The sequence below is a fragment of the Oncorhynchus masou genome, chromosome 23 (genome assembly GCF_036934945.1).
Source record: "Oncorhynchus masou masou isolate Uvic2021 chromosome 23, UVic_Omas_1.1, whole genome shotgun sequence".
Classification (NCBI taxonomy): domain Eukaryota; kingdom Metazoa; phylum Chordata; class Actinopteri; order Salmoniformes; family Salmonidae; genus Oncorhynchus; species Oncorhynchus masou.
Window position 1 is genome coordinate 52,074,439 of NC_088234.1, and position 21,009 is coordinate 52,095,447.

General features: G+C 45.1%; 1 protein-coding gene across 1 annotated transcript in view; it reads left to right on the top strand.

Moving 5' to 3' along the window:
* Positions 1 to 8,338: 8,338 nt before the first annotated feature.
* LOC135511025 (protocadherin-15-like) overlaps positions 8,339 to 21,009 on the top strand; it is a 278,688-nt gene continuing 266,017 nt past the window's right edge. Inside the window, exon 1 of the mRNA XM_064932482.1 lies at positions 8,339 to 8,390. The gene's annotated coding sequence lies outside the window, so the exon portion shown is untranslated. The remainder of the gene's footprint in view (positions 8,391 to 21,009) is intronic.

Below are 21,009 nucleotides of genomic sequence, written 5' to 3' on the forward strand. Positions count from 1 at the left end.
TTGTCATTATGGGTTATTGTGTGTAGATTGATGAGAGAAAAAAGCAATTGAACCAATTTTAGAAAAAGTCTGTAATGTAATAGAGTGCGGAAAGGGGGTCTGAATTCTTTCCGAATGCACAGTATTTCCATTCCCGGGTTTTTCGTTTCTTTATAGAAATATATTGAATAGGCTGAAAAACATATTTTTATTCTGTCAGTTCCTGAATGCGCTCATGTCTTCTCTGTTCATTCATTTAAATTTTGTTTCATCCGAATGGAAACGGAGAACATTTGATAAGCACATACGATTTTTATTGAGCCCTGGATTTTGACTGTCCTTGACGCCTCTTGAATAGAAAATGCAACACTTTCCCCCAGTCTGAATGGAAAAGTGTCTTTGTTTGCATGAAGAGTCAAACTTCTTTAATGTTCCCCTCAACATGGCATGTCAAGACTTATTCGATAGTGATGCCTATTCTAATTATAGCAAGGTGTATTGATGAGAGGAGTTTTGTTGTGAGCTGAGCAGTAGTATAAAGTACTTAAGAAAAAAATACTTGAAAGTACTACTTAAGTAGTTTTTGGTGGTATCTGTACTTTACTATTTATATTTTTGACAACTTTTACTTCACGCCATTCCTAAAGAAAATAATGTACTTTTTACTCCATACATTTTCCTTGACACCCAAAACTATTCGTTACATTTTGAATGCTTAGCAGGACAGGAAAATGGTCCAGTTCACATTCGTATCAAGAGAACATCCCTGGTCATCCCTACTGCCTCTGATCTGGTGGACTCACTAAACACATGCTTCGTTTGTTAATTATGGCTGAGTGTTGGAATGTGCCCCTGGCTATCCGTAAATAAACAAATACAACTACAAAATGGTTACATCTGATTTGCTTAATATAAGGAATTTAAAACAATTTATACTTTTTGTTTTGATAATTAAGTATATTTTAGAAATTACATTTACTTTTGATATATATTTAAATTTAAAAGCAAATACTTAGACTTTTACTCTAGTATTAAGGTATCTTTACTTTTACTCAGGGATGCACCTGCCCGCCCGTCCAACATACCTACTCTGGACGGTTCTGACTTAGAATACGTGGACAACTACAAATACCTAGGTGTCTGGTTAGACTGTAAACTCTCCTTCCAGACTCACATCAAACATCTCCAATCCAAAGTTAAATCTAGAATTGTCTTCCTATTTTGCAACAAAGCAGCCTTCACTCATGCTGCCAAACATACCCTCGTAAAACTGACCATACTACTGATCCTCGACTTCGGCGATGTCATTTACAAAATAGCCTCCAAAACCCTACTCAATAAATTGGATGCAATCACCAAAGCCGCATATACTACCCACCACTGCGGCCTGTACGCTCTCGTTGGTTGGCCCTTGCTTAATACTCGTCGCCAAACCCACTGGCTCCAGGTCATCTACAAGACCCTGCTAGGTAAAGTCCCCCCTTATCTCAGCTCGCTGGTCACCATAGCAGCACCCACCTGTAGCACGCGTTCCAGCAGGTATATCTCTCTGGTCACGCCCAAAACCAATTCTTCCTTTGGCCGCCTCTCCTTCCAGTTCACTGCTGCCAATGATTGGAACAAACTACAAAAATCTCTGAAACTGGAAACACTTATCTCCCTCACTAGCTTTAAGCACCAGCTGTCAGAGCAGCTCACAGATTACTGCACCTGATTACTGCACCTGTACATAGTCCATCTATAATTTAGATGATACATAATTTATAATACATCTATGTATTTATTTATTTTGCTCCTTTGCATCTCATTATTTCTACCTCTCCTACGGACTGTACCCCTCCCAGTCCACGAGGTACTGTAGGACCCTCACCCAGCGTCTCGAGTCCAGAATAGCACGTATGATGTTCAGAGGGGGCTGGGGGGACCTCAAGCACCTCACCTTCTTGCAGGGGACCAGCCACCACCGGCCTGAAGAGAGACACATGAAACGAGGGGTTAATGCGATAGTAAGTAGGAAGCTGTAACCTATAACACACCTTGTTTAACCTCCTCAGGACATTAAATGGCATAACACACTCTGGCCCCAGCTTCCGGCAGGGCAGGCGGAGGGGCAGGTTTCGGGTCGAGAGCCAGACCCGGTTCCTCGGTGTGAACACGGGGGCCTCACTGCGGTGCTGGTCAGCGCTCTTCTTATGCCGGCCACTAGCCTGTTTTAAACATTCCTGGACGGCTCTCCAGGCGTCCTTTGAGCGCTGCACCCATTCTTCCACCCCAGGAGCCTCTCGATGCCAGGATGACCCAAGGAGGGTAGTGTATGGTGTATGGGCCCATCGAATCAACGGACACCATGCGGCACGTACTGAACCCCTGCTGGACACTGAGGGGGGGCAGGTTCCAACCGTGACGCCCGCTCAATCTCTGCGTCCACCTCCCATACCACTACCACCGATGCCATCAGACATGAAGCTGGGAGGATGGGAGTCGGCTCGATGGACCGCTCCTCGGTATCATAGAGGTGGGACAGCTCGTCGGCCTTCGTATTTCGGGAGCCTGGCCGATATGAAATCGTGAAATGGAAACGGGTAAAGAACATGGCCCACCTAGCCTGACGCGGATTCAATCTCCTCGCTGCCCGGACATACTCGAGATTACGATGGTCAGTCCAGATGAGGAAAGGGTTCTTAGCCCCCTCAAGCCAATGTCTCCACACCTTCAGAGCCTTGACTACAGCTAACAACTCCCGGTCCCCCACGTCATAGTTCCGCTCCGTCGGACTGAGCTTCCTCTAAAAAATAAAGCACAGGGGCGGAGCTTTGGTGGCGTGCCCAAGCGCTGTGATAGCACAGCTCCCACCCCAGCCTCGGACGCATCCACCTGCACTATGAACGCCAAAGAGGGGTCCGGATGCGCCAGCACGGGTGCGGCGGTGAACAGCTCCTTCAGAAGACTGAAGGCTCTGCCCGCCTCTGCTGACCAGCGCAAGCACGCCAGCCCTCCCTTCAGCAGTGGAGTAATGGGAGCAGCAACCTGACCAAAACCCTGGATAAACCTCCGGTAGTAATTGGCAAACCCTAAAAACCGCTGCACCTCCTTTACGGTGGTCGGAGTCAGCCAATTACGCATGGCTGTAACGCGGTCACACTCCATCACCATCCCAGAGGTGGAAATGCGATAACCCAGGAAGGAAACGGCTTGTTTGGAGAACACACATTTCTCAGCCTTGACGTACAGGTCATGCTCCAGCAGTCACCCAAGTACCTTACGCACCAGAGACACATGCGTGGCGTTTGTGGCAGAATAGATCAGCATATCATCAATGTACACTACCACCCCCTGCCTTTGCAGGTCTCTGAGAATCTCTTCTATGAAAGATTGGAAAATGTCTGGAGCATTCTTCAACCCATACGGCATGACGAGGTACTCATAATGGCCTGATGCGGTCTTCCACTCATCTCCCCCCGGATACGCACCAGATTATACGCACTCCTAAGGTCCAGTTTTGTGAAGAAACGCGCCTCGTGAAATGATTCCACCGCCGTGGCAATGAGAGGTAGCGGGTAACTAAACCCCACTGTGATGGAATTTAGACCTCTATAATCAATGCACGGACGCAGACATCCCTACTTCTTCACAAAAAAGAAGCTCGAGGAGACAGGTAACGTGGAGGGCCGAATGTACCCCTGTCCCAGAGATTCAGTGATGGATGTCTTCATAGTGTGACGACCCTCCCACTCTGTCTGCCGTATTCTGTCTTTGTTCTTGTTTCCTTATTAGGATGCCGGTGGGCGGAGTTGGGGATGGTCGTCAGCTCCATGGGAAACACCTGGGCCAGGTGTGTCCCAGGATAAATAGACCTCTTCTACATTCATGGAGGAGACTCTCTCCATGCAGACACCATTGTAGATTATGTTGTGGTTCTTGGTGGCCTTTTGTTTGTTTGCATTGGCACCTTTCAACACCCTGCATTATCACATTCATGCATGCAAAACACTCACTTACACTACTGATTACTGATTACACACACCATTGTATATTTTCCTTAGTTGCTTTGGTTAATAAATATATATTTTGTTACTCCTTATCTCCACGTTGTCTCCCTTTGTTACGGGCTTTGAGCCGGTTCGTGACAAGTGGGGGCTCGTCCGGGATCTTTGAACTATTGGTTTGGGAGACCGTGGAGGTACGTGTTTGGTTTGCATATTGTGTTTGAGTTTGATAGGCCCAGTATTGGTTGTTTTGTTGCTTGGTTTGTGTGCTGCGTTGGAGAGAGATAATGGTTAGTTTCCAGGCCCTGCCTAGCTTGAACTCTTGTTCTGCTTTCTGTTGGGAAGTCAGTCTGAGGAGGTGAGTAAATCGGCTGTGTACCTCGGTAGGAGATGTGTAGGGTAGTGGAACTTGGTACCTGGAGCTATAGCCTTTTACCCCTGATAGGCTTAGCGATGTGTTTCATTTTTGGACATGTTTGGCATGGTTAAATGTTTGTTATTTTTGTGTGGTGTCTGTGGACTGAGCAGTTGTCTCGGGGGCACATCCGTGGCTTGGTGGAATTTGCCAGCATGCTGGGGAGTTCTATTTCCTTGCCAGCGGGCTACAGTGCGTAAATACCCACCGCAAATCTGCACGAAGACTAGGGTTGAGTTATTGTAGGTTTGGGGAAGCTCCATATCTCATCTCTCTTCTGTGGTGCTCAGGGTGATTGTCATTTCTCTGGTTGTGGTCTGATGTGCTCAGCAGAGGGGTTGAGCAAAATTATTTACTTTACTTATGACTATGGTGTCTCATGTACACAAGTTCATTCGCTTTCCATCAGAGGACCTGTTAGAATTATATACTAAAGAACAGCTGTTGAAGATGGCTGTACACTACAAGGTTAAATGATTTGAAATTAGTGAAATTCTGAATCGTTGGAAGTGACTATGAATCGTTGGAAGTGACTATGAATCGTTGGAAGTGGACTATGAATCGTTGGAAGTGGACTATGAATCGTTGGAAGTGGACTATGAATCGTTGGAAGTTGTAAAAATGAAGGACCCTGATGTTCTTTTCATTGGAGTTTGTAGCTGTTGTGGTCTCTTGTGCCATTTTACTGAATGTTTATGTGACTGACCATTGGTTGGGGTTGTCATCTTCTATCTTTCCTGTCTGTACCCTCCTGGTCTTGTGTTCTTCTTTCCTCTTAAATATTGCTTCCTATGCGCAAAGGTTGCTGAGGTCTGGGGAGGAGGTTGGTTGGTGCAGGTGGAGGTGTGAACACATAACCCCTCATCAATTTGGGACGCAGAGGCTGTGTCAATTTGGGACGCAGAGGCTGTGTCAATTTGGGACGCAGAGGCTGTGTCAATTTGGGACGCAGAGGCTGTGTCAATTTGGGACTGCAGAGGCTGTGTCAATTTGGGACTGCAGAGGCTGTGTCAATTTGGGACTGCAGAGGCTGGTATGTTGTTCCGGGGTCCTTGTTGGTCCCCGGTTTTATGGGGGGAATGTGACGACCCTCCCACTCTGTCTGCCGTATTCTGTCTTTGTTCTTGTTTCCTTATTAGGATGCCGGTGGGCGGAGTTGGGGAGGGTCGTCAGCTCCATGGGAAACACCTGGGCCAGGTGTGTCCCAGGATAAATAGACCTCTTCTACATTCATGGAGGAGACTCTCTCCATGCAAACACCATTGTAGATTATGTTGTGGTTCTTGGTGGCCTTTTGTTTGTTTGCATTGGCACCTTTCAACACCCTGCATTATCACATTCATGCATGCAAAACACTCACTTACACTACTGATTACTGATTACACACACCATTGTATATTTTCCTTAGTTGCTTTGGTTAATAAATATATATTTTGTTACTCCTTATCTCCACGTTGTCTCCCTTTGTTACGGGCTTTGAGCCGGTTCGTGACAATAGCCACTGTCTCCTCCTGGACAACGGGTACACGTGAATCCTTGGATGTGCAGCGTTCTCCAGGAGGTTTATTGCGCAGTCCCCTCGTTGATGGGGTGGTAATTGGGTCGCCTTCTTCTTACAGAAGGCGATAGCCAAATCGGCATATTCAGAGGGAATGCTCACAGTGGAAACCTGGTCAGGACTCTCCACCGTTGTCGCACTGATGAAAACTCCTATCCACTTGCCTTTAACACTCCTGTGACCACCCTCGAAGAGCACTCTGTCTCCATGAAATCACAGGATTGTGATGAGCCAGCCAGGGAATTCCCAGCACCACAGGAAACGCAGGTGAATCAATAAGGAAGAGACTAATCCGCTCCTTATGCTTCCCCTGCGTTACCATGTCTAGTGGAACCATGGCCTCCCTGACCAGCACTGACCCTAATGGTCGGCTATCTAAGGCGTGCATGGGGAAAGGTTGGTCTAACGACCCCAGGGGAATCCCTAGCCTTAACACGAGCCCACGATCCATAAAGTTCCCAGCTGCGCCTGAATCGACTAGCGCCTTATGCTGTAGAGAGGGAGAAAAACCAGAAAAAGAAATTTGAAAAAACATATGGCCGACAGGAAGCTCTGGGTGAGTCTGGTGCTGACTCACCTGGGGTGAACGAGGAGTGGTCCATCAAGGCCCTGTTGTTCCACCCCGCCCCTGCGGCCAACGTCTAGAACTCCAGTGCAAAGTCCTGCACGCTCCTCGTCTTCTGTCGCAGGTGGAACAGCCGTTCACCCGCCGCTCTGCCCTCTGGTGGGTGGTCGAACGGTAGCCAGGTACAGCTCCAGCTGTAGTAGGAACCCCTGGCACCCAGCCGCCGACCCATCGTGCTCCCTGGGGAGCGCCATACACAGGGCACCGGATCCGGACGCTGAAGGAGGGGTAGGTGGTGCTGGTGGAAGAGGTGCTAGAGGTGAAGTAGGGAGGCCACTCCTCTCCCATCGGTCCATCCTCTCCATCATCTGGTCCATAGCCGACCCAATCCGGTGGAGAATGGTTGTATGATGAAGGACCCTCTCCTCCATTGATGGGAGAGGAGGCGCAGAGAGCAGAGAGCAGAGGGTTCAGTGATTTGTAGATTTATTTCTCAGGCACAAAACGGTCACGCCAAATACAGGGCGCATAAACACTGACCAGCCCAAACACAGTGCAAACGATCCGGAGAACAATGAAAGCACATCCACAACTGACAGAGAACACAAATAATCCCGCACAAACCTAAGCGGGCCTAACAGGTTTAAATAGACCAAAAATCAAGAAACACAAATGGAACAGGTGCAACTAATAAGACTAAACGAACAGAAAAGGAAAAAGGGATCGGTGGCGTGTAGTAGACCGGCGATGACTACCACGGAACAGGCAGGGGAGCCACCTTCGGTGAAAGTCGTGACAGTTTTTCTCCATGTGTAACTGTGTGTTGTTGTATGTGTCGAACTGCTTTACTTTATCTTGGCCAGGTCGCAATTGTAAATGAGAACTTGTTCTCAACTTGCCTACCTGGTTAAATAAAGATGAAATAAAAATCATTAAAAAATGACCATTTGGTACTTTTTCCACCACTGGAGCTGAGAGCAATAGGGGTAAAGACCAGTGATTGTTGCAAGGTGACTGCTAGGTGAATCATCATTAGAAGTTTATAGTGTTAATATTGTTTCAGCACTAACATCATCCAGTCCATTCAGACAGAGTACAGTAAAGGCTAAAATGATTGCCAACTGATTGTAAATGGCTTTAGATGACCTTCACACTGCTGCTACCCTTAGCTGAGGGTAATCTTGATTGAGAGAACACTTCTGCCTACTGTGGAGATACTGACGACCATTCACTTATTTTCACTGAAACCATTTTCAGTTGGGACACAATTATTTTCACCTGTGCCTATTGATTGGATTAATATTTTAATGTGTTCATCATTTATAAAATAGACTTGGTGAAAATAGAGTATGTGACATAACCTTGTCAAAGGTAATTTCTCCCATTCTTAATCCAAGTGTACAACACCCTATAGAAACTAAAGTGTAGACTAGCATTGACCTGTTTGTCTTTAATGTCTCTCCCTACCCCTCTGTGTAGTAGGAGTTGGCCAGGTAGAGCTGCTCTGTCTGACGACGTGGACAGAGGGAAAATACAGATTTACCCGACTTCACCTTTACTGCCCCGCGTAATACGATTACTACTTAACGTCATGAGCATTTGCTCAGGCCGAGAGAGAGAGCGCGTCTGCATTTCAACGAGTAGTTGATTTCTGTAAGCGATGTGCTGTGCGCAGCAGAGTTTCGATGCTTCATATTCGTGCTTGCCAACAGAAATATACTAACTCGTACAATAGTTGTTATTTCTGGCCACCGAGTTTCCCTTTTAAGTGTAGGCGAGAGACAGGGGGCGGTCGAGGGCTGATGTGCTTGTGTGAGGATGTGTTCTAGTGTCAGTTGGCTTCTGTGACAATCGGAATAGGATTTGGGTGCTTTTGGAGACAACATGGTAAGAAATGATTTTACGTTTGATATGACCGTCGTAATATTTGGACTTCAGTAAGGGAATAATGTGTAGAGGTCATTGAAATGTATTGGAATGTTTGTAGCCTGCAGCCTTTGTAATATATAGGATTATATAAACTATTGTGTTTGTTGTGTGTGGTTCTATGATCTAGTCTAGTCCTTTCAAATAAAATGACTAAATGCAGTGTATAATGAATTCAGTATAGGGGGATGCCAGTAATAAACCATTTTAACGTGTTAATAATTATTAGCACTATATTTCATCATTGACATTGCGTCACCATGGTTAAACTACTCTACCCAGGGAAGACTACCGTTCCGTTAATCTCTTGAAAGTGAAGTTTTAAATCACACTGAGTGCATCAGCGTTCACATTGGATTACGCAAGGGTGATATACTGTTAATGTTTTACTGTAAACTGTAGCTGCAGGCAAAACCAAGCGTTGTTTCACGATAAGCAGTTGCTTTAAGGACGTCATGTCCCCCGGAGTCGAATGATCAGCGCTTTTGTTTTATGCGAAGCATCCAAAAATCACACATTTCTCCACTGAGTCAAGGAGCTATATAGCGCCTTCACGCGCATGGGTCAGGTCTCTCTCTTTCTCTCTCTCTCTCTCGCTCTTTCTCGTTCTCTCTCTCGCCTGTGGATTGAACAGCCACACACCTTCTGCAGCCCAATTCCTGGCAGCTACCTTCCATTCGTCTTTTTTTCTGATAAATATTTAGATACTGTTTATTTATTTCGAAAATTTGATACAACTGTGTCACTCTGATGTGCATGGAGCCATGTGCACAGATCAGGTTTAAAGTTTCAGTTTAAAGTTTTAATGTCACATGCACAAGTACAGTGAAATGCCTTACTTGCAAACTCAAAAGACCAACAATGTAATACTCAATGACAATCAATAATAATGTAATACTAGAAAAAAAACACGAGAAATAAGAAGAAATGTGAAGAAATTAATAAGTAAGCATACTATCTATATACAGGGTTAGTTCCAATGCCATATTTACAATGTGCAGGGATACTGGACTGATGGAGGTAGATATGTATGGGGTAACGTAACTAGGCAACATGATTTAAGATAAACAGTACCAGCAACTTGTTTGTGAGTGGGTGTGCATGTGTGTCAGTGGCGATTTTAGCATTTAAATCTTGGTGTGGCAAGCCAGCAAAGTTTTATGCATGCCAGCAAAGTCACAACACTAAACAATATATCAATTGCACTATAACGGTGACAAACAGTGCCCACAAACTGTTAGGGCCGACATAAAGCTGTCCCAACCGAAGAGCTATCTTTACCACCGCTACACCTGGCTATCAGCGGAGCCTTGTCTGGCAGCGAAAGAGTTCATTCAGCCTCATTTAGTGCCTTTTTAAAAAACATAGCTGATATGGCTGACCTGCTTAAACAAATGTTTTTTACGGACAATTGAGATGTACAAACTATGGCATAAGGGAACGATGAGCAGATAAGAGGTAATCCGTAATTTCGATTAAGACATTAATGTGCAAGCTAAGACGACGTAGTCTGTATAACTATTTGTTCAGCACTTTTTAAATGTACAGTGACATAATTCAGAGCATGGGCATTATAGTATTCTCCCTGTACAACAATTCAGAACCATAGGATAAATAAAGGGGGCATATGAGCAGACAATGAAAGCTCTTAAAATATTTGACAATGACATTTCTCTAAAAACAGGCTATAGGCTACATTTGCACCACCAAGTCAAACAGCAGGCTAAATTATGAGGGGGAATGTGACCAAATTATTAGGGCGAGGCACATGGGCTACTAATAGATTACTACACAACATACACTTAGTATTACTTTCTCTGCTACAGTATACATATCTCCCTGGCATAGTACATAATATATGTAGCAGCATACAATATATTTTTGGACTGACCATTGTGCTGTGCTCACTTGAACAGGAAGGTGGTGCGGAAGTCCTTCTTGTGGGTAAATTTAGTCATGTAACTTAGACTGGCATTCTCTGAATTTACGGGGCTTTCAAGACAATCGGGAACTCGGAAATTAACTAGATTGAATCATGACGTCAGTGATCTTCAGGTCGGAACACTAGAGGAGGTCAGAGTTCCTAACTTGGAATTCCGAGTTGGATGACCGTTAAAAAACGTATTTTCCTAGTCGGAGCTCAGTTGTCGGTTTCCAGGTGTTTTTAACGTTGCAGAAGTCATGATGGATTGACAGCATGGCCAATGTATTCAACCTTTTCTGGTTCATGGTGTTGCTTGTGAATGTTAATCATTTTAAGCTTGGAAAGAGACCCTTAAACCCAGACTTGGACCACACACCCTCTCCACCAAATAGCAGGTAGGGGAAGCAAAATAGTGATTCATTTGCGACGCTTGCAGTTAGCCACTGATTCCTTCCAAACTACTCATTGTTGAATTTGCGATTTCTGACTAACTAGCATGGTATTCTTTCACTGTAATAGCTACTGTAAATTGGACAGTGCAGTTTAAGAATTTAAGCTTTCTGCCAATATCAAATATATGTCCTGGGAAATTTTCTTGTTACTTACAACCTCATGCTAATCGCATTAGCCTAACGTTAGCTCAACTGTCCCGTGGCAGGGACAGTGATCTTGAAGAAGTTTAATTGTTTGCAAACTGATATGTGTCACGTATTAGTGCCAAAAAAACATGAACATTTCAAAAAATAAAAAGTCAAAAGTTTGGACATACCTACTAATTCCAGGCTTTTTCTTTATTTTTACAATTGTCTACATTGTAGTGAAGACATAATAGTGACATTGTAGTGTCATTGTCCTGTTGAAAAACAAATGATAGTCCCACAAAGTCAAAACCAGATGGGATGGCATATAGATGACGAATGCCGTGGTAGCCATGCTGGTTACGTGTGTCTTGAATTCTAAAAAAATCACAGACAGTGTCACCAGCAAAGGCCCCACACCATCACGCATCCGCCTCAATGCTTCATGGTGGGAACCACACATGTGGAGATCAGCCGTTGATCTAATACTCCACGTCTCACAAAGACAAAGGGTGTAACTAAAATCTCAAATTTGGACTCATCCGAACAAAGGACAAATTTCCACCGGTCTATTGTCCATTGCTCATGTTTCTTGGCCAAAGCAAGTCTCTTCTTCTTCTTGGTGTCCTTTAGTAGTGGTTTCTTTGCATCAATTAGATCATGAAGGCCTGATTCATGCAGTCTCCTCTGAATAGTTGATGTTGAGATGTGTCTGTTACTTGAATTCTGTGAAGCATGTATTTGGGCTGCAACTTTTCATGTTCAAAACTGTGCACTCTCCTCCAACAATAGCATGGCATTCTTTCACTGTAATAGCTGTTGTAAATTGGACTGTGCAGTTAGATTAACAATAATTTAAGCTTTCTGCCAATCAAGATATGTCTATAGTATGTCCTGGGAAATGTTCATGTTACTTACAACCTCATGCTAATCGCATTAGCCTACGTTAGCTCAAGACTCCCGTGGACGGGACACCGATCCTGGCAGTAATGATGGACTGTCAATTCTCTTTGCTTATTTGAGCTGTTCTTGCCATAATATGGACGTGGTCTTTTACCAAATAGGGCTATTCTCTGTGTACCACCCCTACCTTGTCACAACACAAATGCATTAAGAAGGAAAACAAGGGGGCGCTAGAGAGCGTGCTATGGAGTAGACATGCTTTGCTAGAGCTCCGCTCCAATTTGAAAGAAATTAGTTTTTATCTTAACCTCTCACAACCTAGATCTTCAAACACATATGACAAAGGGAAAAGGCACCAGAAAAGGGAGCGCTAAACAAGATAACTTGAATGAGATAGACAGCGAACCAATTTCAACGTCGCCAACCCACGAGGAGTTAGCTGAAGAGGCTAGCTTCCAAGAGTCCCCCACAGAGCCTACGCAAAGTGACATACTGGCTGCCATAAACTCACCAAGCAAGAAGGTGGACACAAGGTTGGCTGATATCTCAAAGAGTATTGGGACTTTGGCCGAAACTGTGAAGGCAACTCAGTGAAGGGTGCATGAGGTTGAGCAGACAACAGTCGATCACGAGGCCAGGCTACAGGACATAGAAAAAACAGTGTGCAATATTCAAAAATTACAACAAAACCCTGAAAGCCCGACTGGAAATGATCAAGTCGCAATCAAGACGCCAGAACATCCGAATATGTGGCATCCAGGAGGACACTGAGAAAGGGAAACCCACTGAATTTGTCTCGGAGCTGATACCGGCCCTGCTGGGGAGTGAACACTTCAAAATGGCCATCCTGATCGACTGCGCACACAGATCTCAGGCAACGAAGCCGGCCAAGGGCGGGCCACCAAGGCCATTCATTGTACGGCTGCACTATCCCCAGACCAGGGATCTCATCCTCAAGCTGGCTAGTCAAAAGTTCCCCCTTAACTTCAACGGAGCCAGGGTGTCTTTCTACCCAGATCTTACCTTGGAGGTGAGGAACCAACGGAAAGAGTATGATGAGGTACGCAACAAATGCAGGGCGGCCAACATCCGATATGGATTCCTCTTCCCAGCCCGGTTTAAGGTGACAGTCGAAGGATCAACATGTACGTTTGACAACCCAAAAGAGGCCGATCGGTTCTTGACAAGCAAGCTCCCTGGCTGAGGATACAGAACGGCTGTGTCAGCCGACTAAATGACCAAATACAGGCCAGGAATGTGTTTGGATTTCCGGACTAAGGCTTTTCGATTAGAAGATCAGAATTTGGGACTTATGATTGGTGAGATGTTGTGGCTAATATAGCATTGTTTGGCACATCATGTTTTAGCGCCACTCACCCCCGAACGTGAGAGTTAAGTGTTAACTGTTATTTAATATTAGCGTATATGTGGAGCATCTATAAATGATGAGTTAGTTCAAGCTGTATGTCTAGACACCCTAAGGTTTGTGTGTTAGCCAAGGAGTGCTTCGGTTGGGGAAGTCACTCAGTAAAGGGACGGGAGGGGGGATGGGGTATGTGTTTTATGTTCACGTTTATTATTAGTACAGGTGGCATGACAAGCTCCCGCACGGCGGGACGTTTTTCTTCTGAGTTTTGTATGACAGCAACAATTTGCTCTAAAATAAGAAATGCCACATAGTGACAGAGCACAGAGTAGACCAGGTGGAATAAAGATAGTCAGCTGGAACTGTAATGGCTTAGGGCATGTGGTGAAACGAGCTAAGGTTTTTTCTCATCTTAAATCACTGGGTGCTGACATAATGTTTCTTCAAGAAACTCATATTAAACGCTCCGCTCAGGCCAAGCTACGAGTCGGCTGGATCGGTCAGATATACCAGTCTAACTTTGATGCAAAAGCGAGAGGGGTAGCAATCCTGATAAGGAAAAACATTCCGTTTGTTTACTCATCCTCGATTTCAGATCCTAATGGTTGGTATATTATTGTGGCTGGTACACTGAATTCGAAACCAGTAACCTTGGTCAATTTATATGGACCCAACTTCGATGATCCATTATTTTTTCAAAGGGTATTTAAGGACATACCAAATATCTCGGATACAAGTGTTATTGTTGGAGGGGACATTAACTGTACGTTAGATCCTCTTTTAGATAAACAGCTATCAATGTCACTTCAACAATCAAATGCCAGTGTGTGTCTAAATACATTGATGACAAACCTTAACATTGTCGATATTTGGAGACTGACGCACCCAACAGACAGAGATTACTCTTTCTTTTCATCAGTTCATAAATCATATTCCAGAATTGACCATTTTTTGTTGGACTCCAAACTAATTTTAGCAGCTGAGTCGGTTACCTATCACCCTATTCTAATTACGGATCACTCTCCTGTGTCCATGGTGCTGAAACGCGACAATATGTCGACAGGTCGGCGACTGTGTCGCTTAGACGCATACCTGCTGAAAGATGAGGCTTTTTGTCAGTATTTGAAGGAGCAGATTGCCTTTTTCCTCGGGAACTAATGACACGGGGGATGTTGACGACTCCACCATTTGGGAATCTCTAAAGGCTGTGATGAGAGGTTACATTATTTCTTATACATCACAGAGGAAGAAACTCGCTAATACTAGGCTAAGAGAAATTGAAAGAGTTAGGGACAAATTTTAGGACAAATTCCTGGTATACAGTCCTTGAGAAGATCACAAAGTTAAAATATGAATACAATACCATCCTTTCGAAACGAGTGGGCTCTTTACTTGCTAGAACGCAACAAAGTTATTTTGAACTGGGTGACAAACCACATGAATTATTAGCAAGACAGCTAAGTCATGTACAGGCATCTAGAGCTATTCACAAAATAAAAGACAAGAAGGGTAAAATAGTAACAGATCCGCAGGATATTAATAAATGCTTTGCGCAGTTTTACTCAGAGCTATACCAATCAAAATGCGATGCTACTGATCCACAAACTATGGAACGCTTTCTTGCTGAATGTGTACTTCCTAAAGTAGACAGGGGGGCAGCTTCTGCACTCGATGCAGGGATAACTTTGGAGGAAATTAACACAGCGATAGCACAATTTCCAAACAGCAAGGCCCCTGGGCCCGATGGATATGTAATAGAATTCTATAAGAAGTACTGCGCCAGTCTATCGCCACTTATGTTGTGAATGCATCCAAGATGGCGTATCAGTCGGACGTCTTGTCGTGTCGTGTCCCTTCTATATATCGTTTTTTTTAAACATTCTTCTTCGCATATCCTTTAAAACATTTTGCGAAACCTCAACATCTAAATACTCTCCTGCAACCCGCCTCACCCAATGTAGCGTGGATCTGCTTTTTTTCTAAAGTATATATATTTACTTCGGATCCGGAACCCCTCAACTGAAGCTAGCCAGCTAACTACCAGCTATCAGTCAGCAAACCATTGCTAGCGGTCTTCAGCTAACCTTTAGCTCGGAAAGCACTCGCCAGTTCGAACAACGCGACTCTAACCAAAGCATAACGGACCTATTATTTTTATTTTTATCCAAGGATTCCCACCGCAAACGGAACATTCTCATCTGGATCTTCACAACGAGCTAACTAGCTAACCACAACCCCGGATGATTACTCCTGGCTAGCGTTTCCATCCACTGAGCTTGAAGCTAGCCCGGCCAGAGCTCCTGTGCTACCACCAAGCATACTCCTGGGCTACAATATCAGGACCCACAACCGGTCTATCGATGTCACCGCATGAAGAGGCATAAACAGACTCAACCCCTTGCTATCTGCTTGCTTGCTAATTCGGCCTGCTAACTGCTAGCTTGCTCAGCCCCTGTCTGCTAACTGCTAACTTGTTTAGCCCCGGCCTACTAACTATTAGCTTGTTAGCACAGGCCTGCTAACTGTCTGAATCGCCGCGTCCCCAGCCAGCCCAACCACTCACTGGACCCACATTTACTTTCAATCTCTTTTCGATTTTTAACTCGATTATACCTCCCGGTAACCTGCCTCACCCAATGTGATACGGAATCTGCTGTTATTTTTCATTTTTAGAACACATTCAAGAACCTCCGGAAGCTAACTAGCTACAAGCTATTTAGCCATGGTTAGCCACTGCTAGCGGCTTTACCTTCTGCACAGCCAGACAGTTTTTATTTACCTGGATAATACTCGCCAGTCCAGCTTCCCTGCTCCATCCATCGCTGCCCCCTGGACACTGATCACCTGGCTACATAGCTGATGCATGCTGGACTGTCGATTAATCACCGTACTCCATTCTGCTTGTTTATGTTTTATCTGTCGGCCCCAGCCGCACTCAGTCTCTGTGTTTAGTTAATCCGACCCTCTCTGCCTAGTCAACGCCATTTTACCTGCTGTTGTGGTGCTAGCTGATTAGCTGTTGTTGTCTCACCTACTGTTTTAGCTAGCTCTCCCAATTCAACACCTGTGATTACTGTATGCCTCCCTGTATGTCTCTCTCAAATGTCAATATGCCTTGTATACTGTTGTTCAGGTTAGTTATCATTGTTTTAGTTTACAATGGAGCCCCTAGTTCCACTCTTCTTACCCCTGATACCCCCTTTGTCCCACCTCCCACACATGCGGTGACCTCACTCATTATAACCAGCATGTCCAGAGATGCAACCTCTCTCATCATCACCCAGTGCCTGGGCTTACCTCCGCTGTACCCGCACCCCACCATACCCCTGTCTGCGCATTATGCCCTGAATATATTCTACCATGCCCAGAAATCTGCTCCTTTTATTCTCTGTCCCCACCGCTCTCGGCGACCAGTTTTGATAGCCTTTAGCCGCACCCTCATACTACTCCTCCTCTGTTCCGCCGGTGATGTGGAGGTAAACCCAGGCCCTGCATGTCCCCAGGCGCCCTCATTTGTTGACTTCTGTGATCGAAAAAGCCTTGGTTTCATGCATGTCAACATCAGAAGCCTCCTCCCTAAGTTTGTTTTACTCACTGCTTTAGCACACTCTGCTAACCCTGATGTCCTTGCCGTGTCTGAATCCTGGCTCAGGAAGGCCACCAAAAATTCTGAGATTTCCATACCCAACTATAACATTTTCCATCAAGATAGAACTGCCAAAGGGGGAGGAGTTGCAGTCTACTGCAGAGAGAGCCTGCAAAGTAATGTCATACTTTCCAGGTCCATACCCAAACAGTTCGAACTACTAATCTTAAAAATTACTCTCTCCAGAAATAAGTCTCTCACTGTTGCCGCCTGCTACCGACCTCCCCCAGCTCCCAGCTGTGCCCTGGACACCATTTGTGAATTGATCGCCCCCCATCTAGCTTCAGAGTTTGTTCTGTTAGGTGACCTAAACTGGGATATGCTTAACACCCCGGCAGTCCTACAATCTAAGCTAGATGCCATCAATCTCACACAAATCATCAAGGAACCCACCAGATACAACCCTAAATCTCTAAACAAGGGCACCCTCATAGACGTCATCCTGACCAACTGGCCCTCCAAATACACCTCCGCCGTCTTCAACCAGGATCTCAGCGATCACTGCCTCATTGCCTGTATCCGCTACGAAGCCGCAGTCAAACGACCACCCCTCATCACTGTCAAACGCTCCCTAAAACACTTCTGTGAGCAGGCCTTCCTAATCGACCTGGCCCGGGTATCCTGGAAGGACTCTTTAATTTAAAAGTAACTTCCTCCGTTCAAAAAATGCAGAACTAAGAACAGATATAGCCCTTGGTTCACTCCAGACCTGACTGCCCTCGACCAGCACAAAAACATCCTGTGGCGGACTGCAATTGCATCGAATAGTCCCCGTGATATGCAACTATTCAGGGAAGTCAGGAACCACACTCAGTCAGTCAGGAAAGCTAAGGCCAGCTTCTTCAGGCAGAAATTTGCATCCTGTAGCTCCAACTCCAAAAGGTTCTGGGACACTGAAGTCCATGGAGATCAAGAGCACCTCCTCCCAGCTGCCCACTGCACTGAGGCTAGGTAACACGGTCACCACCGATAAATCCATGATTATCGAAAACTTCAACAAGCATTTCTCAATGGCTGGCCATGCCTTCCGCCTGGCTACTCCAACCTCGGCCTACAGCTCCGCCCCCCCCGCAGCTACTCGCCCAAGCCTCTCCAGGTTCTCCTTTACCCAAATCCAGATAGCAGATGTTCTGAAAGAGCTGCAAAACCTGGACCCATACAAATCAGCTGGGCTTGACAATCTGGACCCTCTATTTCTGAAACTATCCGCCGCCATTATCGCAACCCCTATTACCAGCCTGTTCAACCTCTATTTCATATCGTCTGAGATCCCCAAGGATTGGAAAGCTGCCGCAGTCATCCCCCTCTTCAAAGGGGGAGACACCCTGGACCCAAACTGTTACAGACCTATATCCATCCTGCCCTGCCTATCTAAGGTCTTCGAAAGCCAAGTCAACAAACAGGTCACTGACCATCTCGAATCACATCGTACCTTCTCCGCTGTGCAATCTGGTTTCCGAGCCGGTCACGGGTGCACCTCAGCCACGCTCAAGGTACTAAACGATATCATAATGGCCATCGATAAAAGACAGTACTGTGCGGCCTTCTTCATCGACCTTGCCAAGGCTTTCAACTCTGTCAATCACCATATTCTTATTGGCAGACTCAGTAGCCTTGGTTTTTCTGATGACTGCCTTGCCTGGTTCACCAACTACTTTGCAGACAGAGTGCAGTGTGTCAAATCGGAGGGCATGCTGTCCGGTCCTCTGGCAGTCTCTATGGGGGTGCCACAGGGTTCAATTCTCGGGCCGACTCTTTTCTCTGTATATATCAATGATGTTGCTCTTGCTGCAGGCGATTCCCTGATCCACCTCTACGCAGACGACACCATTCTATATACTTCCGGCCCGTCCTTGGTCACTGTGCTATCTAACCTGCAAACAAGCTTCAATGCCATACAACACTCCTTCCGTGGCCTCCAACTGCTCTTAAACGCTAGTAAAACCAAATTTATGCTTTTCAACCGTTCGCTGCCTGCACCCGACCTTGAATATGTGGACATCTATAAGTACCTAGGTGTCTGGCTAGACTGTAAACTCTCCTTCCAGACTCATATCAAACATCTCCAATCGAAAATCAAATCCAGAATCGGCTTTCTATTCCGCAACAAATCCTCCTTCACTCATGCCGCCAAACTTACCTAGTAAAACTGACTATCCTACCGATCCTCGACTTCGGAGACGTCATCTACAAAATAGCTTCCAACACTCTACTCAGCAAACTAGATGCAGTTTATCACAGTGCCATCCGTTTTGTCACTAAAGCACCTTATACCACCCACCACTGCGACTTGTATGCTCTAGTCGGCTGGCCCTCGCTACATATTCGTCGCCAGACCCACTGGTTCCAGGTCATCTACAAGCCCATGCTAGGTAAAGCTCCGCCTTATCTCAGTTCACTGGTCACGATGGCAACACCCACCCGTAGCACGCGCTCCAGCAGGTGTATCTCACTGATCATCCCTAAAGCCAACACCTCATTTGGCCGCCTTTCGTTCCAGTACTCTGCTGCCTGTGACTGGAACGAATTGCAGAAAATGCTGAAGTTGGAGACTTTTATCTCCCTCACCAACTTCAAACATCTGAGCAGCTAACCGATCTCTGCAGCTGTACATAGTCTTTTCGGTAAATAGACCACCCAATTTTACCTACCTCATCTCCATACTGTTTTTATTTATTTACTTTTCTGCTCTTTTGCACATCAATATCTCTACCTGTACATGACCATCTGATCATTTATCACTCCAGTGTTAATCTGCAAAATTGTAATTATTTGCCTACCTCCTCATGCCTTTTGCACACAATGTATATAGACACTTATTTTCTACTGTGTTATTGACTTGTTTATTGTTTACTCAATGTGTAACTCTGTGTTGTCTGTTCACACTGCTATGCTTTATCTTGGCCAGGTCGCAGTTGCAAATGAGAACTTGTTCTCAACTAGCCTACCTGGTTAAATAAAGGTTAAATAAAATAAAAAATAAAATAAAAATGATTAAACAATCCAAAGAAAATGCCAAACTCCCGCAAACACTGTATGAGGCTACAATGGCACTGATCTTGAAAAAAGATAGAGATTCCATGGAGATGTCGTCTTATCGCCCTGTGTCGTTACTCCCCATAGAAAACAAGGTGTTGACAAAGATATTGGCAAACCGATTGAAAACATATATTTCTGACGTCATACACCCAGACCAGACAGGTTTTATCCCGGGTCGACATATACACTACAATTTGAGACGTCTTTTCAACGTAATGTATCATGATCATAAGGTTGAGGCAGTGGTAATAGCTCTTGATGCAGAGAAGGCGTTTGACCGGATTGAGTGGAAATATATGATGTCGGTTCTGGAGCACTTCGGGTTCGGAAAGGAATTTATTAATTGGATAAGAATTATTTATGCACACCCAATGGCGTACGTGGTAACCAATCAAGAAATGTCGTAGTCATTCCGCTTGTTCAAGGGGTGCCGACAGGGGTGCCCTATTTCGCCTGCTCTCTTCGCTATAGCCATGGAACCCCTTGCTACTCGCATTCGGGCATGTGCCGATATAGCTTCTGTTAAAATAAAGGACACACAGCACAAAATTGCCCTATATGCAGACGATGTTCTTTTGTTTTTGTCCAAACCTAAAACTTCTATTCCACCCTTACTTAACTTGATAAACACATTTGGTTCCTTCTCTGGCTACAAGATAAACTGGCAAAAAAGTGAGTTGATGCCAATTTCACGGCCTGTGGATATGCAATTTCTGCAATCTACCCCGTTTAGAACAGTGATGGACAAGTTCACAAGCCTTTGCATTGTAGTGACAAGAGACCTTGATCAGCTATTGAAAGCGAATTGGGACATGACAATATATCAGCTTAAACAAAATATAGATTTTTGGAAAACTCTGCCTATCTCCTTGGTTGGTCGATTAAACGCTATTAAAATGGTTGTCCTACCCAGGTTTCTTTACCTCTTCCAATGTCTACCCAATTCCATACCACAAAGCTATTTTAAGAAACTGGATTCAATAGTAACTCCATTTTTCTGGGATAACAAGGCAGCCAAATTTCAAAGAAGCATTTATGCAAGTACAAAATAGAGGGGGGGCTTTGGCCTTCCTCACTTTAAACTGTATTATTGGGCTGCTAATCTGAACATTGTGTCTTTCTGG